General features: G+C 55.3%; 1 protein-coding gene across 1 annotated transcript in view; it reads right to left on the bottom strand.

Annotated features, from left to right (window-relative positions):
• MAD2L2 (mitotic arrest deficient 2 like 2) overlaps window positions 1-3,485 on the bottom strand; it is a 12,240-nt gene extending 8,755 nt beyond the window's left edge. Inside the window, exon 1 of the mRNA XM_077763803.1 lies at window positions 3,415-3,485. The gene's annotated coding sequence lies outside the window, so the exon portion shown is untranslated. The remainder of the gene's footprint in view (window positions 1-3,414) is intronic.
• Window positions 3,486-8,086: the final 4,601 nt, after the last annotated feature.

Here is an 8,086-nt window from a genome sequence, read left to right as displayed (position 1 = left end):
GCCGCTCACGTCTCTAATGTGCTGTCTTTCCCCACCACGGCTCCTTAACCAGCTGTGAGTCCCTTCCTTCTCTGAAGCTCAGGTTCCTCACCTGTAAAATGGCATCATGGGAGCACCAATTCCATAGGGTTGAAGGGGGAACAAGTGAGATGTTTGTAAAATATAAAGCTCACGGGGGCGCCTACATGGTTCAGTTGGTTAAGCATCTGACTCTTCCTTTCGGCTCAGGTCATGAACTCACAGATTCACGGGTTCAAGCCCTGCATCAGGCTCTGTGCTGGCAGTGCGGAGCCTGCTCGGGATTGTCTCTCTCTCCCTCTGTGTCTACCCCTTTCCCACTTGTGCTGTCTCTGTTTCTCTCAAATTAACTTTAAAAAAATATATATAGGGGTTCCCGGGTGGCTCAGTCAGTTAAGCATCTGACTTCAGCTCAGGTCATGCTCTCGCGGTTTGTGGGTTCGAGGCTCAGGTCATGATCTTGTGGTTCGTGGGTCTGAACACTGCCAGGCTCTGTGCTGACAGCTCAGAGCCCGGAGCCTGGTTCAGATCCTGTGTCTCACACTCTCTCTCTGCGCCTCCCCCACTCATGTTCTGTCTTTCTCCATCTCTCAAAAATGAATAAACATTTAAAAAATTTAAAAAAATATATATATATNCTCCCTCTCTCTCTGACCCTCCCCTGCTCACACTGCCTCTCTCTCTCTCTTTCAGAAATAAATAAAACATTAAAGAAATTTTTAATTAATAAATAAATATTATATATATATATATATAATGTACAATGCCTGGCATATAAATGCACAATTAGTGCTATTATGGCAATGATATTAAGATCTGCACACACTAAGCCTCTAGAACAAACACTTTGCACCAACCACCATGCTTTTCAAAACCCCATCTAAAACATCCTCAACTGCACCCCCCTCCCCAACTCCATTTCCCAAGGCAGTCCCCAAGGTGCCCTAAGGAAGACATGTATCCCCCCTGCCAGAGATGCCTTAAAGATGAGGGGATGTGGCCCTCACTCGGCTTCTCCCCTCCCTCATCTGGCCTTCCCGTGTGAGGCGTGACCTATACAGCTCCCCAGATCCACGGCTGACCTCAGACCCAAGCTAGGGCCCTGACCTTAGGCCAGCAGGGCAGAACCCACACACGCCATTCCCGCCCCAGTGTTTTGCTGACTCCCCAATATTACTGACTCCTTTTTGGTCAGGAGGAGGACCTTACAAATCATCCCTTCTTAAACTTAGAACCTCCACCCATAGACATGGAATGTCTTTCACAATTTCAGGCGTTCCTGAGCCCTTCGAAGTCATCCAGATCACAGGGTAAGAGCCCTTGATCCAGCTCAACTACTACTTAAAAAAAAAAAAGAATTTATTGAGATATATTTCACAAGCCATAAAGTTCACCCTTTAAAATATGCAGTTTACGGGCACCTGGGTGGCTCAGTTGGTCAAGCGTCCGACTGCGGCTCAAGTCATGATCTCACAGTTCATGGGTTCAAGCCCCACGTCTGGCTCTGTGCTGATAGCTCAGAGCCTGGAGCCTGCTTCAGATTCTGTGTCTCCCTTTCTCTCTGCCCTTACCCTGCTCGCACTCTGCCTCTCTCAAAAGTAAATGTTAAAAAATTTTTCTTAATTAAAAAATAATAAAATAAACTAGAATATACAGTTTAGTGGTTTTTAGTGAGTTGTGCGTCATTCACCACCATTTAATTCTAGAACATTTTCATTATTCCAAAAAGAATTACCCCCCCTTCTCCCAGCCTCAGGCATCCACTCGTCTACTTCCTGTCTCTGTGAACATTCCACATACATCATACAACATGTGGCCTTTTACGTCTGGCTTGTTTCACTCGGCATAAAGTTTTCAAGACTCACGCACACTGTGGCATGTAGTGGCACTTCATCCCTTTTATGGCCAAATAATATTCCACTGTATGGATCCAGCACATTGTGTTTATCCATTCATCAGCTGGTGGATATTTGAGTGGTTTCCACTTTGGCCATACAACTCTGGGGACACCGAGGCCCAAAGTCAAGAAAACTAGGATGGGAGAGGAGTCCGGGCCTCTCCTGACATCGGTCTTTCGTCGCTGTGTCACTCTGTGACAACTCAGAGAGCAGCAGGCATGGCAAAAGACTGCCCCACTGGTGAACACAGCCAGAGCAGCAACGTTCAAACCAGACTGTCCGGTGAATGTCTGGCCACGGTTTCATTCCTGAAAAAGGAGAATCATGCCACCCCACACCCCTTCTCCTCCAAGCCACCATCACCTCTTCCCCAACACAGTCCCTGTCTCCCTGGTTGGTCCATGCCCCACTGCAGTCTGCTCCCAACTTTAGGAATTGGAGTGAATTAGTTAAAGCCTAAGTCAGGTCATGTCTCTACTCTGCTCAAAACACAGTCCATCCTGGTGCCCGTCTGGCTGATAACATTACATAACAATAGCAGGTAATTTTTCTAGAGTATTTCCCATGGGGCCAGGATCTTAGGAACATCGAAGTGAATCCTTGAACCCTAAGAGTTAGCGATGATGAGCTCAGAGAGGTTAGGCGATTGCCCGAGGTGACCTGGAAGGGCAGATGAGCCCAGACATCTGGCCTGACCAAAGAACGGAGCTCCTTAAACCTCTGCGCCATAACGGCCACACTCTGGAGGACGAGGAAAACAAGCGAAATGGAAGCCGCCGGGCGAGCTGTGGGCTCCAGGAGAAACTCCCGCTTCGCGCGCTCCCGGTCCCGCCCAAGAGCTCTTTGATCTTTCCAGTGCCTGTGGCCCCCCCCACCCCGCCGTGAGTTATGGGGGCCGCGGGACCCATCACGCAGCATTCCCGGACTCCCAGGGTCTTCGGGACGCGCCTCCCCGCGAGGTGATGGATGAGCCGCCCCTAGGGGCTGGCTTTGTCCCAACTGGGCCGGGCTAGGGAGTATCACCCGGACTTCGGACGGGGCGTGGCGAGAGGAAGACCGTGTGTGTGTGTGTGTGTGTGTGTGTGTGTGTGTGTGTGTGCGCGCGCGCGCGCGCGTGTACAGGGCAGAAGGATTGTATCTCTCCCTTCCCTCCCAGGGTGTGTAGCGGAGGACACACTGGTGCGGCCGTCAAGGCCCGGGATTCACACCTGGTAACGGTTTGAAGACCCCCTGTGCTCCCACAACGAAGAGCGACCTCTCTTAGAACCCCGCCTCCCGCTCCGCGCACTTTGCGAGGCTACAAAGGCTCCGCGGTGCCCCGTCCCGCCTCCCTCGCACCGGGGATTTCTTCCGTCCCATTTGACAGCCAGGGCGGAATAATCCTTTTGGGGACTGGCCGGCCCCCGCCCAGCCAGACGCGGCTGCAGCTGAGCGCTCGGCACAGNGGACAGGTAAGGCATGGCCTTGGCCCGCCCCTGGCCCCGCCCTCCCTCCTCACCTGGTAGCGGGCGCGGACAAAGGTGGGCTACCTGGCGCGCTTCGGGGCAGGGCGCGCGGGGGACTGTGGCTGGAGTGAGGATGCTGCTTTCTTCCCTGGCCTCCTGGCCCTCGGAGCCGTCGGTCCGTGTGTCCGCCGCCTCCGCTCCTCGCCGCGTCCCCGCTGGGCTCCAGGCTCTGCTCCCGGCCCCCGCGTCCGCCCACCTTCCGCCGGACGTTCACTTTTCCACGCTCTGACACCCTGCCTCCTGCGCGCCTTCGCCGCCCTGCCCGGGTCGCGGCTTGCGCCCACTCCCTCCTCCGCACTAGCCCTTCTCCCTCTGGGACCGCGTCTCTCTTTGTCTCTCTGTCTCTGAGTCTCTGGGTGGTCTCCAGGACGCGGGGGTGGACTGGGGAATCCGCCACCATTCGAAGAAGCTTCGAAGACTCCCTGAGCCCCGGACAGAGCTGACAGGCGGGTCCTCCTGCCCCTTTCGAGGCTACCTGGGGGGCTAAGGTGTGTTTCGGGGGGAGGAGGCTCGGGGTGCGCCCCTGCCAGCGCTGCCCGCGGCCGTGCGCCCGGGCAGTTCCGCGCCCTGGCAACCTCGACGGCCCGGCTCAGGCCTCCTTCCTCCACTGGCTTTTTCTCCGTTCGCGCACCGGGGTCTCAGCCGCCTGCGGGGTTTGAGATGTGAGGGCTCTTGGGTTTCCCGCCAAGTCTTCTTGCTTTCCTCCACTGGGGGTTCCCTCGGCCTCCGTCTGGTCTCCTGCCCAGCGCACCTTGCACGCTGCCCTCCTCTCAGCCGGTGGCCCGCAAGAAGTGTCCCGGTGCGGGTTCAGCGCCATCCATCTGGGATCAGGCAGACAGAGGCCCTGGGAGTGATCTTGGACAAAGGAATGCATTTCCCTGAGCCTCAATGCCCCCTTCATAAAATGGGGATCATAGCACCCACCCACAGGGATGTGTGTTGAAACAGTGAAAAAAGCACATCGGATGCCAGCACAGTACACACTTGGTGGCCACGGGGAAGGCGTCACTCCCTAGCTGGGCTGGGGCTGGGGTCTCCACAACAAGGGGGAAACGGATCCCAATTCAAGGCTTAGAGACCCTGCAGAGAAACCTGACTGTGCCCACCCCTCCCCACCCCCGCCCATCGCAGTCACAGTTGCAACCGCCCCCACCCATTACAGGGATCCTGCTGTTGTGGGCATGGGCGCTGTCCCCTCTTCTCGCTCCTCCTCTCTGCTTGTCCTGAAAGCAGTCTTAAAAAATCAGGGTGAAAAGGGTCTCTGCTTCCAAAGTGAGATGAGTGTCGCCGTGTCAGTGTTGCCCACAGCTGGCCATTCATCATGAGGCGTCCATGTGACTCATTCCCAGTTCTGAACCCCTGTCTTGCACGGATTTCTTTTTTAATGGCACTTGCACACAAGCCGTCTCCTTTCCTCTGGGGGCTTTGTCTTGCTGTATCCTGGACCTGCTGTGTAATTGCCCAAACCCTCTTGCCCATCGGATCATCTATGTCCTCATAACACCCCCATGATCACCCCCGGGGTGCAGCAGTGTGGCTCAATGAGGGCCAGTGCAGCAGAGGGAAACCTTCTCCCAGCCAGCAAGTTCTAGGCTCCCCTGGCTAAGTTCCGGTTTTCAGCCATGGCCAGCGCTGGCACCTAGGGACTAGGGACACAGGCAAACCCCATCCAGCCTCCTGTTCATGGTGCCACCTGAGAGGCAGGCCCAGCCTTGGCACCCCAGAGCGCCCTTGCCATCTCTGCCTCCTCGGCAGCCTCTGCGATCCCTCCAAAATTTGCTCAGCGCCTCCTTGCCCCTCACCCGCGTGAAAATGGTGGCACCTTCTCTGCCTTCTTCCTCGCCACCCTTCAACCTACCCCTCTCCCCAGCCCTAAATCCTTCAAATGGCTCCCTGTTGGCACCAAGTTAACAACTCCACCTGCCACGCGAAACACTCTCATCTGCATCTTTGGCTCTTTCCTCCTTCTGAAATGTCTCCTGCCCTGCCCATGTTCAGTCAAAGCCTGTCCTCCCTGCAGGCCAAGGTCAGATGTCCCCTCTTGCGGGAAGCCCTCTGCTTCCCCCCTGCCTCCCTGTCTCTTGTGGTCTGCACTCCCCTGGGCGGGGCTGGGTCTTGTCTATTTGTGGTCCCTGTACACCCAGTGGGTGCTCCCGGAACACCTGTTCTACCGAATGGAACGTTTGGTCAAGGGGATAGGAGTCAACTGAAAATTACAAGCCATAGGTTATGCTTGGGTCCCGTTGGGTCCTGCTGGCCAGGCCAGGGGTAGAGTTGACCCTGGAGTGAAAGACCATAGTTGGGGAGGTCGGAGGGGGAGCCACCTGTTTCTGGGCTCTTCATCTCCCTGGAAGAGGAGGGTGATCCCCGTGCCTGATGATAGAGGGGGAAGTGATTGCCCCCAAGTCCTGCAGAGTGGGTTTGAATTCCCGCTGATGGCTTACTAGCTATGTGACCTGGAGGGAGTTCCTTCACTGGTCTCAGCTCAGCCAGGAATGTGGTAGAACAGGGATGTGCATCCTGGCCTCCCTGATTCTATAGCCTGGGGAGAATGGGAGCGCCCTCCAGAGAGGGATCCGGGCACGTTCCCAAGGGGGGGTTGTTATATGAGCATCCCTATTCTGGCTCCTTCGGGTGACACCTGCCTCTTGTGCTGCTCCAGCCCCTCTGCCTGTCTTCTGTCAGCCCTTCCTCTTGTGTGAGCCATTTGACCAACCGAGTGCAGGCCGTCCCCAGGGAGGACATGGGAGGGTGGCTGAGCCGTTGCCACTAAAGGCAATGCTTCCCTCACCACAGCCAGGCCCCGGCTTTGACAGCTCTCCGTACACCACCCCATGGTCCGGCATCTGGTACAGGTCACTGGATGGGGTGGGGGTCCAAGGGATAAGGCTCCTCCTAGAATCTAGAGCAGTTGAGATGAAGCCATTGTAGACACTACAAGTTCTTAGAGACTCTCTCTGTGCCGGGCTCTGGGTTAAGGCCCCCAGTATGTGCCGTCCTTGAGAATCACAGTGTCTACACCGGTATGGGTCACTGAGGGTAACATGAGGAGTGGTCAGAGACCCCGCCTTTGGAGTCAGACAACCGTGAGATCAAGTCCCAGCCCCACCACTTCCTCTACTGTGGAACCTTGGGCAAAGCCCTCCAAGATTTGTCCCCACGTTGAGTCATTTTTGCCCACTTCAAAAGGCTAAATTAGATAATGCACCTAAGGCTCTAGGCCCAGATTAGTAAATGGCCAATAAATGATACTCAGACAACCTGGGACTGAAGCCCAGAGAGGTTAATTGACTTGCCCAGGGTCACTCAGCTATTAAGCACTGGAGCCAGGATTCATCCCCAGGCTTCTCTGACACCAGGTGTCTTTCTGCCCCACCCTGGCCTGTGCCAGAGCCAACAGCAGGCATTTCGTCACTTGATGATTAAGCGATGGGTCTGACCAAACAGCAAGAGGTGTTAAATGGATCCTGAGATAATGAAGTTTGGGGAATAGAGGGAGCGGAGGGTTGCTTGGCTACCTATAATGTAGGAGGGGGCAGGACTCTGGCTCAGGGCGTGGGCAGGGGACACTGGGAGAGAAGAGCCCNGGGCCCCTGAGGAGTCCCCCAACTCAATACCCCTAAGTAGGTTTTTTGAGGTGTGAGGCCTTGAGGGGTTGTGAATTCCCAAGGCTACTGTCGGGAATGATAAAAGCAGATGGGGCTGCCCCTGTGGTGAAGCCAAACCTCATTTACCAAAACAATAGTCGTCTCCAGGCTGGCCTGGCCTGGCCTGCCCCACCCCACAGGAAACCATCGATCACCCCACTGAGGACTGAGGACGTGGCCACCTGCGCTTGCCCCCTACACACACAGGCACAGATGCACAAACGCTTCTGGGACCAACCCCTCTCCCCACCTCCACCCACCACCCACTCTCTCCTTCCCTTCCCCATAATAACAAGAACTACTGCTTATCCCACCCTTACTGGGTTCTGCTCGCTTTATATACCTTTACCTCTTCTCCTTCTCACAACCCCTGGCGTTTCACAGAAGAAACTGAGGCTCAGAGAGGTTTAGGGACTTGCCCGAGGTCACACAGCTCTTCCCACCTGTTCCACAGGCTCTCCCAGGGCTCACCTTAATGGATTTGGGCCGACACCTGTGTTTGAATCAGTACTAGTTTGTGCCTCAAGTTTTCATTAGACCTCTGGCCTCTCCCCAAGGGTCCGAGGTGGGGACACCTGGAGGGCTGGGACTGTGTCTTTGGCCGCAGATTAGAAGCTCCCTTTAGCAATGGGTATGTTTTCCCCCATGTTATGGGAACTTCCAAGGTCAGAGGTATGTCTCTCCTGTCAGACTGAGAAATCTCTAAGGGCAGCAACTCAATCTACCTCTTTATTTCAGGTTTGTGTATTTTTGAGAGGGTGCACATGAGTGGGGGAGGGGCAGAAAGAGCCAGGGACAGAGGATCTGAAGCAGGCTCTGCGCTGACAGCAGCCAGTCGAGCTGGGCTTGAACTCACGAACTATGAGATCATGACCTGAGTTGAAGTCGGCCCCTCAACCTACTGAGCCCCCCAGGTGCCCCTGAATCTACCTCTTCAGACTCCAGGCTTCCTTGGGGCAGGGGTTGCTTTCCTTGCCTAGACTGAGTGCTCCCTGTGGGCAGGAGTGGTGTCTCCCTT

Source organism: Crocuta crocuta, unplaced genomic scaffold (genome assembly GCF_008692635.1).
Source record: "Crocuta crocuta isolate KB4526 unplaced genomic scaffold, BGI_CrCroc_1.0 scaffold13, whole genome shotgun sequence".
Lineage (NCBI taxonomy): Eukaryota > Metazoa > Chordata > Mammalia > Carnivora > Hyaenidae > Crocuta > Crocuta crocuta.
Note: the sequence above shows the minus strand (reverse complement) of the source record. Positions and strands in the feature narration are given on the sequence as shown.